This window comes from Arvicanthis niloticus, chromosome 10 (genome assembly GCF_011762505.2).
Source record: "Arvicanthis niloticus isolate mArvNil1 chromosome 10, mArvNil1.pat.X, whole genome shotgun sequence".
NCBI lineage: Eukaryota > Metazoa > Chordata > Mammalia > Rodentia > Muridae > Arvicanthis > Arvicanthis niloticus.
Genome location: NC_047667.1, coordinates 28,295,463 through 28,321,972, shown reverse-complemented (window position 1 = coordinate 28,321,972; position 26,510 = coordinate 28,295,463). Strand labels below are relative to the sequence as shown.

Below are 26,510 nucleotides of genomic sequence, written 5' to 3'. Positions count from 1 at the left end.
AAGACAGATTTCATGATTAGAAGGTTCATTAGTAAGAAGGTACAGAATGCTAATCACAAGACTTTCATTTGCACTGACAAGGTCTGACCTAGCCAGCATTCATCAGTGACAGTGGAATTGCTCCCTGGTGGTATCAACCACAGGCAAGGCAGGAAAAACATGTTCTTCATGGAGGGATTTATCAAAATAAGCAGAACTGTATCACACACCACTGCTTTCCAGCACTCCCTGGAGAATGGCTAAGATCTTGTTGGAATCAGCTTGTTTGGACTGTAAAATATAAAATGCCCAGGGGGGTTTGCATGTTAAAAAAAACTTTTAACTTTGTCACCCCAGCACAACTATCACATGAATCTGCACTTTAAATGATGTAATTGACTGTGAATAGGTGCCTTAGCAATACTGACCCAGACTCAGAGAATAAATGCTGATATTAACTAAGAATTAGAAATGCTATTCACGTTCATAAATATTTTTTATTTTAAAACCTTTTTTTAAATAAAAGAATAACTATTAGTGTCAATCAAAACCACATATTTTCAGTCTGGAAAAACATTTTCATATTTTTTATTAAAATTGTGCATTTAGAGGTTATTTTCCCAGGTGACACAATTTTCAATAAAATGTGTCCTCCTAATCAAAATGTGTATTGTACAAAATCATCAAGTCCCTAGAGTTGATGCTGTAATGGACAAACTGACCACTGCCAGGTTTTCCATCTGCAAAACACTTACTGTTAATTTGTCACAAAATTTTAAAACTAAATATAGGAATTAGAAATTACATAAAACAAAATATAATTGAACAAAGAACCCAGACTCCAGGGTCACATAAATTTCAAACAATAAATTTTTACAAATTATATTTATTGTATGTGCCACATGTTGTAGCACACATGTGGAGTGGAGAGGACAACTTTCAGGAGTCTGTTCTCACTAGCAGAAGACATGAAGGAGCCTTTTCTTACTCCATGAAAAATTGTCATATTATGAAAAAAAAAAAAAAACCTCTTTATCCTAGATGTCCATTTGCTCGTGGAACAGCTACATAAAATTATTTCTTTTTAAACTCTTATAATACCTCATGAAAATATAAAATGAGTGCATAATTATCTCTTCTTTTGCATTCTAAATGTTACATACATGCTATATACGTGCTGTCTTTCACGCTGCTTTTCTGGTTTGGATAGTCTTTATATTGTCAAAGGATTACCACTGGAGGCTGGTAACTAGAGTGACCATAGGGCAACTGAGAAAACCTTTAAAGTTAGTGCCTGGTGAGAGGTGAGCGGATGTGCTGGATAGTTTATGTCAATTTGACACAAACCAAAGTCATATGAGAGGAGGGAACCTCAGCTTAGATCTCCATAAGATGGGGCTAGAGGCAAACCTGTAAGGCATTTTCTTAGTGATTGATGGAGGAGGCTCCAGCCTGCTGTGAGTGGTGCCATTCTTAGGATGGTGGTCCTGGGTTCTATAAGAATTCTATCTAAGCAAGTCATGGAGCAAGCTAGTAAGCAGCACCCATCCTTGGCCTGCAAATCAGCTCCTGCCTCCAGGTTCCTGTTCTGTTTGAGTTCCTGTCATGACTTTCTGCCACAATGAACAGCAATATGGAAGTATAAGCCAAAAATAAAACAAAACAAAAAACCTCAACAACAGCAACAAAACAAACAAACAAAACCAAAAACAACGACAACAAAAAATACCTCCCCCCACAAACTGCTTTTGGACCACGGTGTTTCATCGCAGCAATAGTAACCCGAAGTTATTGGTTCTTGGGGCTGCTTCCTTTGGAAGGAAATGATGGTCTCCTGAAGAAATGTTTCCTGAGAGTGATTTTTTTTTTTCAAGCGTAGTTCCACCCCTACTCCTATTCTAGCATCCTCTTTGGAAATGTGATCTTTTATTCCCTCACATGCTCCTGCCATGATTCAACTAAGCCATCATGGAAAGCTGGACCAGTTGTGCTGTCTATCTTGGGCTTTCAGTTTCCATGAACTAAATAAGATGCCTTTTCTTATAAGGTTAAACAGAGTTAGGTATTTATTATACTGATGTGAAAGGAACTAAGACAGATTTGTGTGTACGCATGTACACACATGTGTTTATGTGTATGTATTGAAATTCATAAAGAACTTTGTGCACAGTTGCCCATCTGAACATGATGGTGTGATTTTACCATGAAGATACCATATCCACTGGACACAGAGAAATCATGCTGGAACCGAACCACAGGCTTCCTCCCAACTGTATAGTGTCCATGGTGTCAGAGGGTGCTTTGGAGGCTGTTTGGGAGAGAAATAATCAACAGTCTTACCTAGCTACTTACCCTAAATACTACAGTACAGATCTGATAGGCAACGTACACCCACTGTTTCGATAGTAGCATAGATGTTCTTTCTGGAGACAATCAATCACTTTATGATGGACTTAAGCCCTACCCCAGAGGAGTGAATATGTTTCTGGTTTTATGAGCTTGCTCAAAAGCTCATGGCTGTGGAGCCACGGACTTTAGTGGCAAATTTTCATTTGGCTTTTCCTCGAGGACTCTGTCTCTTTATTAAATTTTCATATCTTGAATTGTTCTTGCTATTTCATTCTGCTGTTTGATTTTCCAGAGACTTCATTCCTGCATTTACTGATAGCCTCTTTGACTTCCTTAATTATATATATATATATAATATATATATATATATTAATCATTTCTTTTAAATCATTGTTACTTTTCTTGGAGGACATTACTGTGAGGAGAGAAAATTTTGGTGAAGATCTATTATTTTGGTTATTAATCATTGTGTTTTGTCATAGGACATATAAAATTAGAGTTAGAGTTTTGGCAGTCTTTCATGGTATAGAACTCTTGTCTCTCCTCTGCTGAGTGGGTGTTCGATCTCTGCTTCATGTTTCCCTGGTTGCAGAACAGCTGAATGGGGCTTAGGGTTCAGTCTTGAAGCCTTAGGAGAGAATCTAATACTGATATATTGCTAAATGGACAGATAGTCTACTTGCCTTTTAAATATTGATGGCTGATGTCACCTTTGTCAGAGAAACTTTTTCTTTTACAATGAACAACGGTTAAGACTCAAAGCAGTAAAAGTATTGTGACTATTGAGTGTCCATCCCTGAACAGGATACATCTTACCTCCTTCAGTGCCCATGGAACACCACAGAAGAACAAGTAGAAAAACAATAGAAGCCAGATGCTGGGGCAGTTGGGACAGCATTCACTAAAACTCTGTTGTTTCTTTATGACATGGCTACTGCACTCATGAACAAACTGCACATGTGATTACCTGCATAATATCTGTACCAAAAAAAAAAAAAGACATGAAGTTAGGAGGTGACTAGTTGGGAAGAAAAGGGTCCAGCTGGGGTGAAATAATATCTTATACGAATGTATGAAATTGTCAAAACTAAAATAAAATAATTTAAAACAGTATATAAATAGCCTATCAATATTCTATTAAATAATCAAGTCATACATTTAACTTGTATTCCTTTGAAAGCCACGTTGCTTTCTAAATTTTTATGATTACAATGAAATCATCAATAACCTTCTACACAGGACACAGAATTTTAAAGTTAGGAAAGGTGTTTTTTTGAGTAGTGCACATTACCTAAGTGAAGCTTAGGAAATAAATGATTATAGACCCAAGGCATCTAAACCACGGGTGTTCCAAATGCATTGAGAGGATAATGACATACAATATGTACAGCAGAACTGTTGATGATAATGAACAGAGTATTTAAAAAAGAAAAGTGTTCTGCTGTGCTTTTATGTCTTGTTTCCTGGGGTTGTTTGTAGCTTTGGAAGAAAAAAAAATGCATTATAATTTCTAGCTAGAGAAGATGTAGAATTGTGATAGATTTAATCAGGTTAGTGCAGACAAAAGTTACAGGAAAGAACTAGTAAGAGATCAAGACCTGAATTCTAAAAGATATACATGGACCAAAGATGCAGGTGAATACTATGATGGTTGCTAGCTGGAAAAATCGAGAAAGGAAAAATATATCAATGATAGAAATAGCATATTTTGAAAGTTATCTTAGGAAACAGGCTGTGTGAATTTTTTTTAATCTTTGCCTATATGCTATTCTGGGATTGGTGGACTTAGATGCTCACAATGCATTGTAATTAATTTCTATAAGCAACTCATATTCCTGCCTTACTAAGGAGATTATCCCCTCCCCTTCTCTTCCTCATGCTCTTCCTCCTCATTGTTTCTCTTCTCCCATTTCTCCCCTTCCTTTTCCTCTGCTCTCATGTAGCCTAGGCTAGACTCAACATCTCTATGAAGCTTGGGATAGATTTCGAACTTCTGACTTTCTTGCCTCTACTTCCTTAATGATGGGATTCTGTCGTTCATTGAACCCAGGGCCTTATTCATGTTATGTAAGTACTTTTCAACTGAGCTACATTCCCAGCCTTGCTGTTTGCCTTTTAATCACCTTATACTTATTAATATTTGTATAACGTTTCTTTTGGTATTAAAGTCTGGAGAATTCTAAAATATTTGATGCTACATCATTTATTTATTTTGGATTTTTTGTTTAAATAACTCAAGTGATTTATAATAATAATTCATCCTTGATTCCTAGTCAGAGTAGTGAAAGTCGTGTTTTCTTTTGCTTCACTGAGACGAGACTAGACCAAGACCATTTGGAACTCACTGTGTGGCCCACGCTAGAACACTTTGATTACAGGCAAGTGTCAAGCCCTCTTTAGGGAAAACTGCTGGAAACTATTTTACATTCTTCTGTGCATTACATTTTCATAACTTTCTCTTAATTTTATTTGAATCTCTCAAGTCTTCTAAAACATAGTACACAATTTCATTATATTCTAAGATTCTAGAAAATGGCTTTTACAAGGCAGGTTGTTTTGTAAGTCTCATTTTTCTTTCTTTGTTCAATTTTATTTTCAACATGGAAGACTAACGTTCTCCAAAAATCACTACAATTAGATTCTTTTATGACCTTATTATGTTTTCCTTCCATTCTGTTGGTATCTTCTATCAGGTGTCACATTGGAGCTCTGTCAAAGTAAGTTATATGAGTTGAGTGTCTCCCTCTTATTATAGATATTGTGGTGGTTTGAATATGCCTGGCCCAGGAAGTGGCACTATCAGGAGGTGTGGCCTTATTGGAGTAGGTGTCACTGAGGGTGTGGAATTTAAGACCATCATCCTAGCTCCTTGCAAGCCAGTCTTCTCCTAGCTGCCTGGAATACAAGACCTGGAACTCTCAGCTCCTCCAGCCCTACATCTGCCTGGATGCTGCCATGCTCCTGTCTTGATGATGATATACTGAACCTTTGAACCTGTAAAGCCAGCCCCAATTAAATATTGTCCTTATAAGAGTTGCCTTGGTCATGGTGTCTGTTCACAACAGGAAAACCCCAACTAAGACAGATACAGATATAAAAAGGAAAGAAATTCTATTCAGTCGTGTTTTGTTTTTTATTATCATGCTGAACACTAACTTTCTTGTCTAATTTACTTTTAAGCCCAGCCCCTATCACATTTGGCCCTGAGGGAAGCCAGGCTTATTTTCCTTGTTTTTTTTTTTTTTTTCTATGTGTTTGCATGCACTGGAAATAGTTTATTTTATTAATAACATTTTATTATATTTATTTATGTAGTAGGAAGTGCTACACAGTGTGTGTGTGTGTGTGTGTGTGTGTGTGTGTGTGTGTTATTATTTCCTTTCTGGGAAGTCTCCTAATAGCTTATTTTGAATGACACTGATCTACATTCATGTTTTTAGCTGAGTTGAATTCTATTTCTCCTCCATTTTGCTCACTTGGGTTACTTTTCTCTTTATATTGAAGCTTTAAATACTTTTCATTAATATATACACATTGTCATAGTTATTAAGTTATAAAACAATTTTGAAAATTATTTAAAAATCCAAATTTAAGCAAAATGCTGATTTTTGTGTTTCATTATTTTTATTGTGCTTGAGTAGAATGCGTTGTAGACTTGCTCCTGTAGAGCGTGAGAGCTTGGTCACCTAGTACCTTCGCACACTGGGGTCTCTGGTTGTGTGAGGAGTGAGAGCTTTAACTCTCTATCACTTTCCAGTATCCTGAGAAGGTATCATACCAAATTATGCTCTCCCTAGTAAATAGCAAAACTAAAAATACATGGTTTCTAAGGGATCACTTTCACGCAATCCTGAACTTGGCAATCATAAATTGAACTCTAAGATTATCTATAGGGCTGGAGGGATGGCTCAGCAGTTAAGAGCACTGACTGATCTTCCAGAGGTCCTGAGTTCAATTCCCAGCAACCACATGGTGGCTCACAATCATTTATAATGGGATCTGATGCCCTCTTCTTGTGTGTCTGAAGAAAGCAACAGTGTACTCACATACATGAAATAAATCTTTTTTTTAAGAAAAAGACTATCTATACTAACAAATGATTTTGATTAAACACATGCTCAGTTAGTGAAGTCATAAGTGCACAATGCTATCTCAGGATGGGTGGGCATCAAAGCTTTAGCTTTGGTTATTGTTCTGTTTTTCTTTTTTTTTAATTGGATTTTTTCTTTATTTACATTTTGAATATCCCCTTTCCATTTCCCCCTGGAAATCTCCTATCACATCCCCACTCCCCCTGCTTCTATGAATGTGTTCCCCCACCCACTCCCCCCTCCCCACCCTTGCATTCCCTAGCTACACTGGGGCATCTAGCCTTCACAGGACCAAAAGTCTCTCCTCCCACTGAAGCCCAACAAGGCTAACTTCTCCCTATGCGGCTGGAGCCACGGGTCCCTTCATGTGTACTCCTTGGTTGGTGGCTTAGTCCTCGGGAGTTCTGGGGATCTGGTTGGTTGATATTGTTGTTCTTCCTATGGAATTGCAAACCCCTTCAGCTCCTTCAGTCCTTTCTTTAACTCATCCATTGGGATCCTGTGCTCAGTCCAATAGCTGGCTGCAAGCATCGACCTCTGTATTTGTTAGGTTCTAGCAGAGCCTCTCAGGAGACAGCTATATCAGGCTTTTGTCAGCATGCATTTCTTGGTATCCACAGTAGTGTCTGGGTTGGTGACTGTATATGGGATGGATCCCCAGGCAGGGCAGTCTCTGGATAGCCTTTTCTTCAGTCTCTGCTCCACACTTTGTCTCCACACTTGCTCCCCTGAGTATACTCTGGAAATCAATCTGGCAGTTCCTCAGAAAACTGTTCTGTTTTTCACTCTGTAAGATGATGGTACTTTCTCTAGAATGGAAGTTGTAAGTTGATCTTTCCAGGCTTCCCTTAATCTTGTATTTAACACAGTATTTTTGACACAAATTCCTTGAAATTTGTTTCAGGAAACTCTTCCTTCCACACTTTGCAGCATGATCCATGCTGCTGTGGAACTTTTACTGTATGGAGGGTTACATTATTTCAGTTGGTACTTTAGTGATACATGAATAAGCTGGAGAGTATTTATTGCTAGTTTATTTAGGTAGCACTGTTTCGTGGCTGTAGAACTTTTCTGATTATAATTCATATTAGATCTGCCTGTCCACAGCTTATTTATATCCTAGATCAAGAATCAGCGAACATCTTCTGTAAAGTTCTAGTCCATTACCCATCTCAGTCATTGTCATGTGAGTGCAGTTACAGACAGTGGTGCAAATAGACATGACTTTTCCCCAGTAAAGCTTTCTTGTGAACACAGAAATGTTAATGCCAGACAATACTGTTTTATTTAAAATTTTTTAATGTTTAAAGGTATAAATATAAAACATTTGCAGCTTTCTTGAGCTATATAGCAGGCATTTGTTCTAATTGGCAGGTCCATCCCTCTTTGATGTAACAGAAGCACATTAACCCCTTTTGAGGGAGTTATCACTTTTTGTCTTATAGCTATATTTCTGAATTGTAGTTCAAGGCAACACTGCCTTTCCCTAGGGTGGCCACTCTGACTCGCTCCCCTTGAAATGTGACGGGAAAAATTACCATAAGTAACTTATTCCAGTGCCATGGTCCTGATGAATATACATGTAATTCTTAGTGTTCGGGCCCTGAGCCACAGTTGTTCCACCATGCTCTGCTGAAATATTTTTTTTATATAGGGCCTTAGATGGATTTTTTTTTTTATTTTCTTAAAGAAACTTGTCATTTATAGTCTAAGAACTCTGTTTTAAAAGTGACTCTAGCCCAAGAAAATACTTATCAAGCATTCATGTGTCTCAATCATGTATATGTTCATTGTAAATGAGCATTAGAAATGATCAGAAAGAGTCCATCGTTCAGTGCGTCTTCATTACCTGAGCGTAATGCTTACTTTGGAGAACCTAACACTTATCTGCCTGTCAATCATCTACATTATCCAGATGTTCAGCTGCAGTCACCAAGGAACTTCAGGCTTAGTGTTACGTACACCTGCCTACAATTTCAACAGGGACTGAAATATTGTTTTAGAATAGTGCTTGCATACTTATCAATCATACTTATCAATCATCTTTGCTCTCTCACATTAGGTTTTTTTCTCCCCTATGTAGCTAAGAAATTGTGTCTGTATCTATGTCTTATCTTTTGTGTTCTGGGTCCGAGGCAGCCCTCCTTGGGGAAGTGGAATTAGCATCAAAATATCAACAGCACCAGGGCAATCCACAACAGTTGTTTATTTTTGAGATTATATATATTTCTCCCACCAAATCCTTCCATGTTACCCACCTAATTCTCCTTCGATTCATACCCAATATTTTTATTAATTTTTATCGCATGCATATATGTATTTGTTTATGCATATATATTCCTAAATACAACCTGTTGAGTCCATATGCTGTTACTTGTATGTATGTTTTCTGGGTTGACCATCTGGCACAGAACAATCAATTGGTGAGCTCATCTCGTCTCGTCTCACTTCCAGATTTACTCAGCTGCCTGTATTTCTTTGTGTAGGGTGGAGGCCTCATTGGGTTTTCGATGTTCACTTTGGTGTGTTTGCTGATGTCATCCTTGTTCAGCTCACATTTGGGCAGACATGTTGGTAAGACTTTGCAGTTATAGCTTCCAATGGTACTAGGAAATATAATCTCAGCAAATTTCTTGACCTCTGGCTCTCACAATTGTTTGCCCCCTTCTGCAATGTTCTCTCTGCCTTAGGTGTGGGTATGTTTTGTAAATGTATTGCTTTGCAACTCTGCATTTTGATTAGTTTTGGTTTTCTGTAGTGGTCTCCATCCCTTGCCAAGAGAACTTTCCTTGATGAGGAGTTGTCTTAGTTACGGTTTACTGCTGTGAACAGACACTATGACCAAGGCAACTCTTATAAAAGGCAATCTTTAATTGGGACTGGCTCACAAGTTCAGAGATTCAGTCCATTATCATCAAAGCAGGAACATGGCAGCATCCAGGCAGGCATGGTGCAAGAGGAGCTGAGAGTTCTACATCTTCATCTGAAAGCTACTAATAGAACACTGACTTCCAGGCAGCTAGGACTAGGGTATTAAAGCTCATGCCCACAATGACACACCTACTCCAACAAGGCCAAACCTCCAAATAGTGCCACTCCCTGGGCCAAGAATACACAAACCATCACAGGAGTGAAGACATATATGAGTCTGTGGGTATAAGGTATAATGTTGTTGGGGATCATGCTGGTTTAGTAAATTAGTGGTTGTTGACTCCCCTCCAATAACCTTGATTTCACTAGCACTGAATACAACAATCCCTCTGGAATACACTAAAAGTATTCCCAAAAGAAGAATTTATAGCTCTAAATGTCCACATTAAAATACCAGAAGGTACCCAAACAAATGGTTTAATGATACAAGTCAAAAAGTAAGAAAAACAAAAACAAAACAAACTTAAACTCATTGTATGTCAAGTAATAATAAAAATTGGAGCAGAAATTAACAAAACAGAAACAAAGAAAACAATACAAAATCCAAAAAAATCTAACGTTTCTTGAGATTAAAAAAAAAGACAGACCATTAGACCAACTAACAGAAACAAACAAACAAAGAACCTAAATTAACAGAATCAGAAATGAGCAAGGTAACATTATCATAGACACCAAAAAAATTCAAGAGTATAAGGGAATATTTGAAACTCTGAATTCCATTAAGCTGGGAAATCTAAATAATGAACTATTTTCTAGAGGCAGCTAAAACACCATATTAACCAAGAAGATACCAACACCCTAAACAGACCCATAGCAAATGAGGAGATTGAAAAAGTAATATAGTAATGAAGGGCCTATGAAAAGCCTTCCAGAAAAAAAAGTCTAAGACCAGAAGGAGTTGTAGCAGAATTCTACCAGACATCCAAAGGTCTACAGACAGTTCTTAAACTAGTCAAAGAAGGAGGAGGAGGAGGAGGAGGAGGAGGAGGAAGAGAGCATTCCCAAATTCCTTCCGTGAAGCTGCTATCAATCTGATACCTGAAACATTAAAAAAACAAAAAACAAAAAAAACAAAAACCCACAAGAGGACTGCACTCTCCAGGAAGGTCCACAGAGGACACACCTCTTCATGATACCACACTGGTGATTAGGTTTCAATTATGAATTTTGAGGGAAACATAAACATTCAGATCATGATATATTCATACTTATATTTTGTAAAGAATTTCCTGACTGGCCTCAAGACTGACAAGCTATTCACTCATCTGTTTTATGGCCTAGTCCTTTAATTTTTATTTTTAAATACAACAAGTATAATTCCTAGAAGTATTCTTTGTATAATATTTTCCAGATTAATGTTAATACTTTTTTGTCTTGAAAATTACACCTTTTAATTTTGTGATTATGACACAACTGAAAAAAAAAACAGAGAATTTTATTACCATTAGAGTCTGTGCCTCAAACCACACATCTTCTTTCTAGATCAGCTGAATACTTCCCTGGTGGTCTAGTGGTTAAGATTTAGTCCTCTCTAGTGTATTGGCTTTACCTGTGGCCAGTTTTTTAGATTTCAGTCCTATGGAATAGGTTGATCATGCTAGTCTGACATATAGATTTCACAAAATGAGATTCTTAGAAAAGATCTAGAGTCATGGAATGGTAACAGTTCACTTAATAATAATAATTATTATAATCATTATAATAATTTCATTATAATTACAATAATTATTATAGTAATAAAAATAATGTTGTAGACTGTAGGAAAATGGCTATTACAAAATCAGAATATAATTTGCTTACTCTACATCTTATTTTTCCAAATGGAAAAATGCAGATATTAGAGCAAGAAATATATAATATTTATGCAAAGCCAGGCACAGTGGTGCATCTCTGTAAACCCCATTACTCAATTTCTGTAAACCCCATTACTCCAGATGCTTCAGCAAAGGTTCAGAAGTTCAAGCTCAATCTAGACAACATAGGGAGACTCTCATCTCAAAACGACTACAAACAGAAAAAATACTTGTGTAACTTGAAATCATTTTGAATTAAATTTTCTAAATTAAATTATTTGTGATAAGTAGAAAAGATCTCTAAAAATATTTACTACCATGATATATATATGATAATCTTGCTCTGTTGTCAGATCTAGTCTTGAACACATGGACACTTGTGATCTGCCCTACCTCAGTCTCTGGTATTTTAGACTACAGATATAAGTCCTGACATAAAACTAAAAATTTCAATGAGTCAGTTCTGCTCTAGCTAATAAAATATCTGAGAAAGAACAGAGAATGTCATTGCTAAAAAATTTTAAGCTTGGCATCAGGGGAAGAGGTAGACATCCAGAGATCTGTCAATTGCCATGCCATGCAGCACAGGCAAGGAAAGTGCCCTCCACAGTCCTGTCTGCCTCCATTCCATGTGGTGCAGGAGTGAGAAGACTTCTATAGATCTGCCTGCTGCCATCCTACATAGGTAGGCTGTAGACACCTACAGGCCTGCTGCTTGCCACAACACCACATGGTGCTGACAGAGGAGGTTGTCGGGCACAGGTGAGCCAGCCCTGAGTGCAAGAGCACAGGAGTGCTGGCCCTGAATTTCATCTGCTGTGAGGTGTCAGGTGGAAAGGATGCAGAGGGTGCCTTCACCCTTCCCCAGACCCTTACCATCTGCAGTGGCTGACAGAGCTGGCCCTGGGGTCATGAGAGTTGGTATGTTTGCCCTGCCCCTCCTTGGCTAGAGCACTCAGGAGAACAGACCCTACGTCTCACCTGAGCAGCACAGTAAACCTGGCCCTGGTGGAGGGGGTGCTGGTGAGCCAGCCCTTATGGGCATGAGTGTAGGAGAACTGTCCTTGCCACTCTTCTGTCATGAGATGGCATGGTCCAGGGGTAATGCACTCCCCACTCACCCCCTGTGATAGTTGGAAGAGCTTGCCCTCAGGTCATGAGAGCTGTCTAGCTAGTCTCACTGGCTGTAGCAGATCAGGAGAGCAAGCACTACACCGCTCCTGTGCAGCACAATGAAGCTGGCCTTGATTGTGAAGACCATGTCAAGCCAGCTCTGAGAGTATGAGGGAAAGAGCTGGCCCAGAAAGAGCACGTTGCAGAGTAGGCCTCATGCCTCAACTGCACATCACAGTGGCGCTAGCTCTGGAGGTATAGGTGTGGGTAAGCATGAGACCAAGAGAGCTGACACTGCCTCAGTATATTGTAGTGCAATAGTGGAGGGCAGATATAAGGGAATGGAGAGTTTGAGTGGTATAATACAATTCTTTGGCTTTTTAAAATTTTAATGTCCATTTTTACTAGCAAGCTGCAAACCTAAGCTGGGCAGGCTCCGGGCTATTCTAACCCTCTAAACCATTTGCCTCTCTGCCACAGGCCCTGCCTGTGTTACTTGCAATTTGAGTCTCTCCCTGGCTCCCTCTGTCCATGTGTGTCGAGCTGCTCTCTTACCTTGATCTCATGGCAAATCCTGTGGCAACCTGCTCATCATGACTCCTCCTGGACCTATTCCTTCATGGCCACCCCTTCTCCTCCTTTCTCAAGGCCCTCCTCCTCCTCTCTCTGCCTTGGATACACACACACACACACACACACACACACACACACACACACACACAGGTCCTTCACTATTCTCTTCTGCCCAGCTAATTGGCTGATCAGCTCTTTATTGACCAATCAGAAGGTGATGGAGAAGAATGTTTATAAAACACAGACACAGATGATGCTTCATAAAAATAACAATACAAAGTTCAAGTCTGGCCTGTCCTCAACTCTCTGCCTTGTATAAAAATCAGCATTTGAATAATACAGATAATCTTTACCTACTGCACAAAAACATCATCCCCACATTGCAGGGTCGGGTTTTATGATGTGAAACTCACAAAGAATCAATAAAAAGCTTTTTTTTTTTTTTAAATGAGCAATGCAATTTTAAAAAAAGCACAGAGCAGAAATGTCTCACCTACTGCTAGTTCAGGTCCCAGGCAAAATTGTTTTATACTAGATGTTACCCAGGTTTATATAACCCACTTAATGAGTATAATTCCCAGAATAAAATTATAAATACATATTTGCCCTTTTTGATATATATATATATATATATATATATATATATATATATATATATATCATGGCCTTCTTATATATAGGCAGAAAATATAAAACCTTCAAAAATAGATGCTGCAGCATCATTAAACATCTAAGTGAACTATGAAGATTTACACAGAATCAGTCATTTTAAGCTACTTAGCCAACATTTATTATATAAAAAAGCATAGATATGTACTAGCACAAATACTGATGACAGAATTCAGCATTCCATTTCTAGTTAAAGAATTTCTTTTGCACCTATTAATTTGCATTAATTAATTGTGTTTTAAAAAATTAAGAAATCCTGGAGGATGTAATTTCATGAGCAAAGGTGTAAGCACTTGAAAGAAAGACTACCCCCAAGCCTCTATAATTCTAGCCAATTTTATGTGATAGTTTATTTTTTTTCTTGCAATTTTTCTACCCTATCAACAGCAAAAGCCCTACTGAACTGTCGTTGTAGTGTTTAGAAACAGAAAGTTACTTACCTATAAGCAGAGTCTTGAAAGAGGATGTAATATACAAAAATATAGAGTGTTTCTTTAAAAGTAGCCACATCACAATAATCATGTGCCAAGACTGTCACAAGAAATTAATTTCTCTATTAAGAGCAAGCAAAATCTGTATTCTAAAATAAAGCCTTTCCAGGAGGCATTGTTCACAGAAGAAAACTGGTAGGCGAAGCCTGAGGGGGCACGAATCCAATCCAGGCTGGAAAAATCTGCTCCAGGTTTGACTGGCTACCGGTCTTCCTGTGTCTGTAAGATGCTATGAATCAGAAGTGCTTTTTTGAATCTATGTCTGTGGAGGAGCTCTGGGAGAGGTGGGACAGGGGTGGCATCCTGGCTCTCTGAGGCACCTGCTCCTCTCTGAGCCACACAGGGATAGCTTCAGCAGCCCTTCAGAGGGTGTTTTCTAAGTAAGACCATGAAGCTCAAGAAAACTGCCTACCTTTTCATCCTGTACCTCAGTTCCTCACTGCTCATCTGCATAAAGAGTAAGCCCTCCCCAGTTATTGACGCCCCACCCGCCACTCTTCTCGGCTTGTTACATCTCTTGCATATCGTTCCAAGAAAGGGTGTGTTTGTTTCTTGTAGGTGTTAGCTAGTGCTCTATGGTTAAGACAGTACTTGGGATCCAGGTTTTACGATTTACAGTAAGTTTTAGGTTCTCAGGCTGTTGACTGGAGAGGATGAAACCAAATGAAAGGGCCACAGGGCCACGAGGAAAGAGGGGTTTTGTTGTTGTTGTTGTTGTTTATTTGGTTGGGTTTTTTTTTTTTTTGTATTTACACACTTGCGAAATAGTTTTGGCACTTTATAGTTGGTCTTTCTTAAAGAGGTGTTACTAATAAGTTATCTTGGCTTTTATTCTCATATGCTATATATTTGTTTTCACATGTAAACAATTCTGTATTGCAACATTTGTTCTTGTAATCGGAGGGACAGTCTTTATGCTTCCCAAAGGAGAGTGGTTAAAACTCTACTTTTTTTTCCCACCACTAAAGAAATAGTAATGTAGTAGTGTGCTTTTGTCTTATAAATAAAGACATCATTTTTACCAACCTCCCCAAATATAAACAAGAGTGACGCCGCCCCCGACAATCTTGTTATCTATGTGGCTGTGTGGAGAATCAGGGAGAATGGCCCCAGCTGTGTGCTTATGAAGGACTGTAGCTATTGTATTCATTTAAAATGAAGACAAGGAGAGTGTCACAGGGGCCATGTGATTTGTGTCTGTTGCATCTGAATATCAATACGGGAAAGTAAAAAGCAGCTGTCTTTGTATGAGACCACTGGTATTAACACAGTGGTAGGTAATCTGGGTCGTGCTCTGTCGCTGTAACAGTGCTATGGGGTTCTAACTGGTACAGTTTGCAGCTTGAACAAACAGCCCAGATTAGGTGAAGACACATGCAGGTACTCTTGCTAGGCCGCTGGGACAGCCAGAAAAGCCAGATCAAACTTCAAACAACTAGTAAAACGCTTATCATAAAGCACACAGAGTAAAACAAATTCAGAGATGTATTGGATCAAGAGTTGTAATTTTAAAGTTACTCATACTCGTTCAAATTTATAGTGGGATCCAAGTAACAGGCAGTGGGTGAGCGGCACCTTACCTTGTGGGAGCGGCACCTTACCTTGATGTGCACGGTGGGAGGATACAAACAGAGAGGAGACAGAAAATGAAAACTGATGCCATTTTAAAAGATGTTTGTAGCAAAGAACCTTGTCATTTTGTGCAATATTTATTAAATTCTCTAGAGTGTTCTTTAGGGCCCAAATATGTAACTTCTCATACATATTTTTCTTCACCAATAGACTCTAAACAGATATTTGTAACTACTTCATTTATCCATCAGCAAAACTTTTTTTTTTTTTGAGTTTGAAATGGTAAATTTGAAGCTTCATTTTACTGAGCTTTAATCAGGCAGGTGGCCTTTTATCTGTGTTATATTTGCTGCCAGGGAGTAACAATGTTGCCTTTGTACTCAGAACATTTAGTTTACCCTATTTGGGGGCAATAGGGTTTCAGTCAGTGACTCGGGTCTGCTTGGATCCAGTCACATTGTATAGGTCAGGCTAGCCTCCTACTTGTGACCTCTAGCCTCAGCCTCCTGAGTGCTGGGATTACAGGTATGCACCACCACACACCCAATAAATTACATTTAACATTAATTTCCTTTTTGTGTTACACTAAGCATTCCGTAAGTGCTAAACAGGTGCTCTTCCACTGAATTGTTTCCTCATCCCTTTCAAGTTTTTAATTTTGAACAGGGTTTTAGTAAATTCCCAAGTGGCCCTAAACTCACTTTGTAGTGAAGTTAGGCCTTGAACATTTATTTTTCTGCTGATGGTCTGTCTCTAGAGTCTGTATTCTCAGCTGCCATGTACTATTCCCAGGCAGTAACAATATACACTCAGCTCAGAACATCACAAGCACACAGGAAAACTGAGTGATAAGTATCTTATTACTTGAAATCTAGCATCACATTAGTTTTTAGTCATACTTTGAAATTTATTCTCTTAAATTTAAGAGGAAGGAGCTAATGCCGGCTCCAGATTAAATGACTTCTGTAGAGTTGTTCCTTGACTCATTGTCAGGCAGACGCTGCTCATCCTTAGCTCCCTACTCTCTTTCCATTCTTGCAGTTAAGGATACACAACATGGGGGAATATTAGAGCAGGCTTGCGCATGGGACACCCACTTCTTGTTCCTCAGTTCGTAGGTGGGCAGCCATTCCCCTGAGCTGGGCCTTCAAGAATCTGTTCTCTTGGTTGTCTTTATATCTGTTTCAGAATTTTGCAAAGTTTATTCAGACATATAGGATGAGGTATATTTTAATAATTCAAGTAGGGCCTTCTCGTTTTGCTTCTGACATATGAAACGAGAATCTTATTGGTGTGAGACTCTCCCGTGGCCCATTATTTTGTAGCTATATTAAATAATGGGAGCACATATCTAGTAAGTGTTGGGACCTTAATATTAGCTTGCTATTCGGGGCTCTGAAGAAGCTACCATATTAAAGCAGCCTTTAATTACATAGCAATCGGTGTCTCCTTTTCATTATTCTGTTATAATGTTGGAGAAAAATGGAATCTTCTCTAGGCAACCTTCATATCTGGATTAATGTGAATTATTTTCATTTATATTCAGAGCATGACCGGTGCATATAACCAGAATGCGATTGAGAAAACCATTATTACAATAACGTGAACGACATAAAGGAAGCTTAAGAAGCAGCTGATGTCATGGAAGCTAGAGATTATTAAGTGACTGAATTTGAATAAAGTCCTCATAAAGGGTGTTTCCTAAAGGAGAAATAGGGTCTATGAAGATAGGACATGGTCTGATTTATCCAACCTTAGCGCTATTATTAAGAAATAATTGAATTTTCTCAAAAGATCAGAGAAGCCTGATGTAATTTACTATGAAATAGCCACTTATGCTTTAAAATTCTACATTTGCAGGAAGATTTAGAGCCTTGATACTGACTCTGTACGTTAGAAGCTCGTAAAGCAGTGTGTGTGTCACAGCGCTTACCAATAATGCAAGGGGAGAGGAGCTTCTGCTTCTTCAGACCTAAGTAATTTTCTCCTCAGCTTATAGCAAGTGTTACTTCGCCAGCCATTACTTCGCACATCGAAGCAGAATTCATTTTAATTTCACTTTGCATATGCTCATCATAAGCAGACCAGATTTTTTTTCTCAAGTCTTTCTTGCTGTCTTCATCTTTCGTGATTTTCAATGATTACCATTTATGATTATATAGTTTTGAAGTTTGCTATTGAGTGGGCAAGGACAGCAAGGATGTTTCATTCTCTTTTCAGTTTTCTGGCCGATTCTTAGGAAGTTTCTGAGAAAGCCGGTTTTTTTTCTTTAGCAAAAAGACGCTCACTTTTTACACCACTGCTCCGTTGCGCTAGATTTTAGACTTACTGTTGGTACCTACATTGCTCTTAACTTTGTGTTCTAGGTCACATATTAAAGTGCAAATTCAGGGTGTGTGTTTGATGTATTTATGCTTTCCTATGAGGCTGTTGACTGGCTGTAGGACTCATGAGTGTTTTGTTCATGGTTATTGGAAATGGAGCCAAGGTTGATTGTCCTTAGCTTCAAGATGGGTTAGTTGCTAGATAACAAAACCTCATTAATCATTTCTTAGTCTACTAAATTTACATGTTAAATAGTTGAGGTCAAGTAGTTAAGACCAAAAGTCTCTTTTGAAATGTATCGAATAAATAACCCTCAGTCTCTAAAGTTGTGAAATTTGTATTTTCTTCATTAGGATAGACAACAAAAACTAGCTTTTAACAGTACCCAATTAAATATTTACATTAATCCCAGTTGCGGCAACAGCGTGTTCCCCACTACCTGCCCCAATGCTCTGGGTTCCAGAATAAAAGACAGACACACACACACACACACACACACAGCCTTTATATTTTTGATATGCCTTAAACAGTTCAATGACTAGGCCACTTCCTAACCTCTACGTGGCTAATTCACCTTTCTCCAATATTCTCAAGTTATTACATACTAAAATCTATATTCCATCTTTGCTGCTCTGGACCCAATCGGGCAGCCCTCTTGGAGCCCCTCTTCCCCCCCCCCCCCCCCCGGCTCCTACACAGTGGCTATGCTTTCTGTCCCACACTTTCTCAGGCGAGGCATCTTTCCTCTCCTTTACCTGGCATAGTGGATCTCCTTTTTCCTTCCTCCCTAGTCTGGAAATCCCAAAATTCCCACCTCTGCCTGTCCTCCCCAGCCATTGGCTGCTGGCAACTTTATTTACCAATCAGAACCAACTAGGGGTAGCCTTCAGTGTCTTCAGTGCAGACGTGTGGGTTCTTAAGCAAACAATTTTGGAGACCCAAATTAGCATATTACAAGCTGCATTAGTCCAAACCCACTACACTAACTAAATAAGGAAAATACATACTTATGAGCTAGTGGTACATGTCAGTGGAGAAAAACAAAGAATGGGATAAAGAAGAGAACTACGGGATTTGCAGTGAATAACATTTTTTTTTTCCTGTAGAATATATACAATGCAGAAGTCCTGATGCAAGAGCATGCCTATAGACTTTGAGAGATTGCTAGGTGTTCTGTTCAATTTGAGTGGACTGATGGAAAGAGAGGATACTAGGGTAGGTAACGGTGATGTTAGTAATAGTATCTTCAAGTTTAAAAAAACTACATAGCAGCCATTATTAAACTCATAGTATATTTAAGGCAAGATAGATTTAAGGGTGTCCTCAAAACACAGCTATAAGGTGACACAAATGAGATTTTCAACCTTTGATCTGTCTGGATCTAAGCAACATGTAAGCTTACAAAAGCCAAAACATAAATGATCAGGACTTGTGTGAGCTGACATGTGCAGCCTGACATTTTTAGCAAGAAATCAACTAGAGGGGAGATAATTACAAATATCATCTTCCCAGGATTTGGGAGAAATTGTTTAAAGAAAAAAAAAAATGGTCCCAGATAATCTAGTATCTATTTCACTTTTATGGTACTCTGAGTTTTTTAAAATGCTCACAAATATAACTAATGCCTCAGCCTTATGAGTGAAATCTGAAAAAAAAAAACCAAACCAAACCAAACAAACAAAACAAAACAAAACAAAACAAAAAACAAAACAAAACAAAACAAAACAAAACAAAACAAAACACAACCCGAGAGCTGCTGGTGGGTAGCCTCTGCTGACCTTGTTATCATGGCCTTTTTGGTCCATCACATTGTCATAGTCATTTCCGGATGAATGACTCTATTCTCTGGATTCAAAATTCATTGAAACATTTACATAACTGCGTTGAGGCAAGTTGGCAAGAGCAGGTTGCTAATGAAGCTGAGTTTATAATTTATGCTCTCAGTACAGCACACATTGCTTCGCACAGAGTCCAGCTCCACACAAGCAAGCATGTCTTAACAAATTAAGCACCGCTGCTTGTAAAAAAAGCACCTGTAACTTTTTCATGCAGAGAATTTGCTAATTTGATTTTACATATGGCTATACTTTCAGCTAGCTACTGTGTGGTAACGAGTTTAATTTTATATTTTCTCCTAAAGTAATCATGAAATAATTAAAGGATTAATCTATATAAACCTAATTATAGAAATAAAAATATTTTTCTAGCCTTACTTGTTGAAGTGTGGTCTGTCGTTTTGTATTGTAATGCTAAATACCGACTCTCCAAGATCTGGTTGCCCCAGGAAGAAGATTCTCATGTACACCAAGTGATGCTATATAACCTTGCTCCTTCATTTATAATGATTGGTTGAATGGTGATGCCTACAACCTATAGCTGGGCAGAAGAGTTAGCCAGAGCTGCAGTTCCCAGGCCTGGGTGTCTGAGACAGAGACCACTAGGAGAAAAGAGAGCAGAGAGTGAAGAGAGAGGAGAAGACCCTATGGGGCAAGAGATTGTGATAATTGGCCATGAAGGCTGGCCAATTTGAGTAAGAGTAGCCCAGGCAGAACATGACAAGTTATATCTTGGGGTGATTAATAGGGAGGTAGAACAAAATAGCTTAGAAGGCTGATACCTTCCCAGATCTAGTGCTATCAAGTCTTATTATAAATTTAAACGTTTTGTGTCTTTTACCTGAGTACTAAATGATCAAAGGTGGGATAGAACCCCCATGAATTTTTATCACATCACTTACTCTATGTTTTCCAGTTTTTTGTTTGTTTGTTTTCTGGCTTCCTTTTGGCAGCTTCACCATGGAACACTGCCAACATGGAGAGTTGATGCTGTTTACATTTTTTTGAACATTTTCTGTATGTAGTAGCCTCACTCTCACAACTTCATGAACTTCAGAACAGACCCAGAGCTGGAGCTGTGTATGTACATCAGCTGGTGTTCTTCTAGGTATGAGAGATCAAGAAGAGATAAAATCATATCCATACTAAGGCTCCATGTTAATACTGGCTTACCTGAAACCCTTTTATTCTTCTATTCCTTAAGTTCAAACATGATGATCATTCATATTAATATATGGTTCATGGGCATCTGTGACTTATGCTTTATACATATAACATATGGCTAAACACTGTTACTCTTCTCTCTGTCGAACATTGTTCTGAGTGGTTTTGCACAAACAATCAGGCTTAACTTAAAGCTTATAATGAAATTATTATCTATATCTTAAAAAGAAAATAAAATTTATTGTGTAAAGGTACTTAATATATATATATATTAGATATATAAACATTTTATTTATATATATTTTATGTGTGTGACTATATAGACATTGTATTCATACATATAATATGTCTTTTTTTAATTTCCTCATACTATTTTCAAATCCAGAATGCATAAAAAATGGGAAGTGTGCCAAACACAGGCCAACCAAGAGGATAGCTAGAAAGGTATACCTTAAGATTATGAGGATATTGCTCATCGTTACCGTATTTCATTTAAAAAGCTATTACCAACCTAGCTGCTTTCCACTGATCCGGCTTCCATGCCTACAAATAAAGCACAGGCAGATGGCATACCTAGCAGAGACTCAGTTGAAGGATGAAGTCCATATACAAATAGGTTGTCCTACTCTAGGCTAACAAGTATCTGATGGGGTGATTTCATTCCAAGCCAGACTATCTTCATTAGATTTGAAATGAGTTTCACCACCCCCTTGAAAATATGGCCATTTCAACACAAGCTAGTGGTATATATTTATGATTAGTAAACAGTCCACCTACTTTGAACTTTCTTTACATGCAGCAGAAAAATTAACAAGCTAGGAACAGAACATTGTGAACTTGGATTTATTGCCCAATAAATGAATTTCCTAATAAACATCTTAGGAGAGTATGGAGACCACTTCAACAACACAGTGAAATGACCGCAGTCTGTCCCTTTCTGACCAGGAAGTACCTTCACTCCCAACCCTCAGCAACTGTTCTCCTTTTGCCTTCACAATGCACTGCTGTTATTACTGTTTCTTCTCCTTTAAACTTCCTTCTGTCCCACAGCACCAGCACTTCCAGAGCATCCCTTTTGAATGCCATCTTTTCAATACCATTTGAAGAGCATCAGTGCCGAGTGGAACGTGATGTCTGCATTGTGTTTTCTATTTAAAGACAGCAGAACTCTGTCTTTCCAGAGTCTCTTAGCTTTTTGCACTGGTCAGCAGGCAAATGGTCCTTGAGTTTCTGTGAATAAAACGTTTCTCCGAGCTTACTATCTGTTGCAACTCCTCTACTCTTTTTCCAGTTTTCCTCCGCACAATTCTCCACCTTTTAACCATATTTTCAATATCGCTTTGCGTAATCCAGCAAAAGATTGGAATACAATCAGTTGATCACATCCTATGCCCTGTACTTGGCAGAAACATGTACAATCCCATGGGTATCGAAGTCAATGTCAAATGTAACTTTAAAGGACTCCATGAGGGTCTGGAGGAAAATTGTTGTTCCCTAATTATCTCTCTCTCTCTCTCTCTCTCTCCTCTCTCTCTCTCTCTCTCTCTCTCTCTCTCTCTCTCTCTCTCTCTCTTTCTCTCTGTCTCTCCCTTCCTTTCTCCCTCCCTCTCTTATTTGAACACACTTTAATCTCTGCTTGACTCTGTTCCAACTACAGAAAGTGCAACCAAAAATTGTTGATTTTAGTTGGAATAGTGATGCCCATTCAAAAAGTTTAGTAAAGACACTTGTCAGAGACTCTGTATCCAGAGACAGGAGAGACACCCAAGAGTAGTGTATCTGTTATACCACCATTCAACACACCTCCCTCAATGGAGGCTCTGATTGCTGCAACCTCATAAGGATTGCCAACTTTGCACAGGTTTCTACCAAGAAAAGATCTTGTAGTCAGGAGGTGGTGGCACACACCTTTAATCCAAGCAGTTGGGAGGCAGAGGCAAGCAGGTCTATACATTTGAGGCACTGTAGAGTGAGCCCCAGGACAGTCAAAACTACACAATGAATCCCTGTTTTGAAAAAAAAATCTTGTAAATATTACTGAACCTTGAGCATCTGGGTCTTGCCACCAACAAAGATCATTCTCTTATGTGGTTGTCACTCTGCTGACTTCTGCATCTTATATAACTTCCAGGTATAGAACAATAGCTCTCTTGGTTATATATGTGGCAGTGCCTTCAAACTGGGACATCTTCATATTCCTACCTTTGTGTCCATAGCATCCATTGCACAGCATGGCAGGTTGAGGTCAGTCTGCGAAGATGAAAAGGATCTCACTTTTATCAGAAGCTTCCCTCAGTTAAGCCATGCCACCTTAATTCAAATTAACCCATCTCTCTCTCTCTAGGATTCCTTTACAATGTGTCATAACAAGCCCTGATCAAAGTCTTCATCTCTGAAAGTGTCCTTGAAAGTGGATGTCACCGTAAACACAACTTTCTTAAGTTCTAAGGTAGAAATATCAAATCATGCATGACAATAACTTTTCTAAAGAATCTAAAGAATTCATCTAGAACAGAGGCCAGAATAGCAGCTGTGGGTTCATTTATAACTTGAAGCAAATTTAGTTCAGACATGTGGCCAGCATCCTTAGTAGCTTGTGTCTTTAGGTAACTGAAGTAAGCAGGGACTGTGGTCATATCAGTTTTGCTGTGTGAGCCACATACTTTTCTGCAGTCTCAGCCTCATCCACATAAATGTTCCAATATGAGCAGAATTTTCCACGATTCTCAACTAAAGCATCATTATTGGGTTCATGGGCAGTTTTAAAAAGAATATCCTGTATTTCAGGGTCATCATAGCCCAGGTCAGAGAAATGAGGGATAACACACACTGTATTGTTTGGGTTAGTCACATCCTGCCGCTCTGCTGACATGCAGCGAGTTTACTCTCTGTTTGTCACAAGACAACAATAGAAGGGGTGTTTCTGGAACCTTCAGTTTTCCTAGGGACCTTTGTTTGCTGCCCATAGTTTCCACACAGGAGTTGGTATTACCCCCAAACAATACCAATGACTGCACCTATGATTGTGTTTGATGCACCATTCCTGCTTGAGACAAATCTAAAAGCCTCATGGCTGAGGCTATCACAGCCATCCTGGTGATGGGTGTCAGTGGAGGCCTAGGAGTCTGAAACACCCACCAGGAAGAAAAAAGTACTCTGCATGCTCCCGAAAGTGTGGTACAGCTTGTGGCAGCTCTCTTTTTTCTTAAACGTGAGTAGTTTTCACACAGCCATTGATCATGCGATCAGAATTTGGGAGTGTCAATGTAAATGCCATATGACATTCCTAAACCATGCTCTTATACAAATAAGTTTATATCTTTTGAGAGCTTTGTAAATGAACAGTGCCTATGTCACTCCCAACCTACCTCCTTTTTTTTAATCCTCTTTGCTTTCCCAAACTCAAGATCTCATCCATAACTATTATTGTCACACATAAATATGCATACATGCAAACAAATGCACATGCACACATACACACATACACACACACACACAATGCACACATACACACACACACAATGCACACACACATACACACACACACAATGCACACACACACACTGCACACATGCACACACACACACACACTGCACACACACACACAATGCACACATACACACTGCACACACACACACTGCACACTGCACATACACACACACACTGCACACACACACACACTGCACACATGCACACACACACACACACACTGCACACACACACACACTGCACACACACACACACACTGCACACACACACACACACACTGCACACACACACACACACACTGCACACTGCACATACACACACACACACACACTGCACACTGCACATACACACACACACACACAGCACACACACACACACTGCACACACACACACACACTGCACACACACACACACAAGCACACACACACACACACTGCACACACACACTGCACACACACACACACACACACACACACACACACTGCACACACACACTGCACACATGCACATACGGAGTCCATTTAGCATTGTTTGGATGTAGAAGTGTCCAGGTGAAGATGATTACAAAAAACTATGACTGGTCAAAATGCAGAGAATAAATGACTCTGGAATGCCCAATACTAACTAGTATACCTGCAATGAAAGCCCTGCATTGAAAGTTCAGAGAGTTATGGAATATCTGGAACAGTGAGCAGAAAGATCATAAGAACAGAGACATGACAGGGAAATATACATATGAGCAAGACTGTAGTTGCCTGAACAAAACCAACATACTGATATCACCAATTAACATATCAACAAGCATGGGGAAATCCACATGGTCTTAACCAACAAGATGAAAAACAACGGTGGTTGATGGCTCCAAAGAAAAGGCGAATGTCTTTGAATCAGACTCCCACATAGGTTGCCAAATCCCAAGTCAATCATTCCATGTTTGGATAAAATATAAAGAGATCACGTGAGACTGCTTGTACCTATTTAGCATTTATCTGGCAACTGAATCAATTTTTATTGAAAATAGATTTTTCATACAATATATTCTGAATGTGTTTCATTTTCATACAGAATATTCTGATTATGTTTTTCCCCTGACTCCTTCCCTCTTCCATACCCGCTGAAATACCCACCCTTTCTCTTTCTCATTAAAATGCAAACAAACATCTAAATATAATATAATAAGATAAACAAACAAACCAAAATATTACATAACAAACAAACAACAACAACAAAAAGAACCAACAAAAATTTCAAGAAACACACATACGGTGACCACACATTCATGTACACAGATCCCATAAAAACACAAAGTTGGGAACCATGATGTATATGCAAAGGACCTGTAAGGTTATTTTTTTTAAATGCTGTGACAAAACATTATGAGACAAAGAATCTTCAAATATTACAATAAATTAGGGCTAGTCTTCAGAGTGTTTTGTATACCCAGTAAGACTCCATTGGAGAAAAAGACTTTTCCTATACAAGACTTTAGCAATTGGAGAGAGCTTCTAGGTTAGGGATGGGACATTTGTCTACTTCTTCTCAACACTGGGATCTCATCTGGTCCTGACCAGTGGCAGCACTGAACATGTTGCCTTTGAGAATTCACATGTTCTTCTGTCCTGCTATGTTTAGAAGGTCTTATTTCTTTAGTGGCCTTTGGCTCTTATAAACTTTCTGTCTCTTTTTCAGTTCCAAGAGGCCTTTGGGGAAGGATTTAATGTAGACATCCATTTAGGATTGAGTTTTCCAAGGTTTATGAATCTCTGTACACTGTTCAGCTACGAGCCTCAGTATTTGCTATCATCCACCACAGAAGGAAGCTTCTCTGATGATGGCTGAGCAAGACATTGCTCTGTGAGTATAGCAGAATGTCATTAGGACTCATTTTATTGCCACATTCCTTTAGTAAAACCGTAGTATTTGGTTTTCTTCCAGGTCCCTGGCCTATTTCATCTCATGTTCTTGATAACTCAAGCAGTGTCAAGGATGGGTTCCATCCCATAGAGCTGGTCTTAAGTCTGATCAGATATTGTTTTCTTACTCCCAAAACTTTTGTGCCACCCTCAAACTAGTATATCTTACAGGTATGCCACTCTTATAGATCAACTCTTTGAGGATAGGTTGGTGTTTACCTTT

At 38.8% G+C, this 26,510-nt stretch overlaps 1 long non-coding RNA gene across 2 annotated transcripts; it reads right to left on the bottom strand.

Annotated features, from left to right (window-relative positions):
* Positions 1 to 757: 757 nt before the first annotated feature.
* Positions 758 to 14,305, bottom strand: LOC143443676 (uncharacterized). Of its 2 annotated transcripts, none has more exons than XR_013112851.1 (3): positions 13,939 to 14,305; positions 3,145 to 3,306; positions 758 to 2,287 (listed from the first exon to the last, which is right to left on the bottom strand). It is a non-coding gene; the product is annotated as an uncharacterized LOC143443676 (long non-coding RNA). The 2 variants fall into 2 exon arrangements; XR_013112850.1 differs by lacking the exon at positions 13,939 to 14,305 and adding an exon at positions 12,812 to 12,892.
* Positions 14,306 to 26,510: the final 12,205 nt, after the last annotated feature.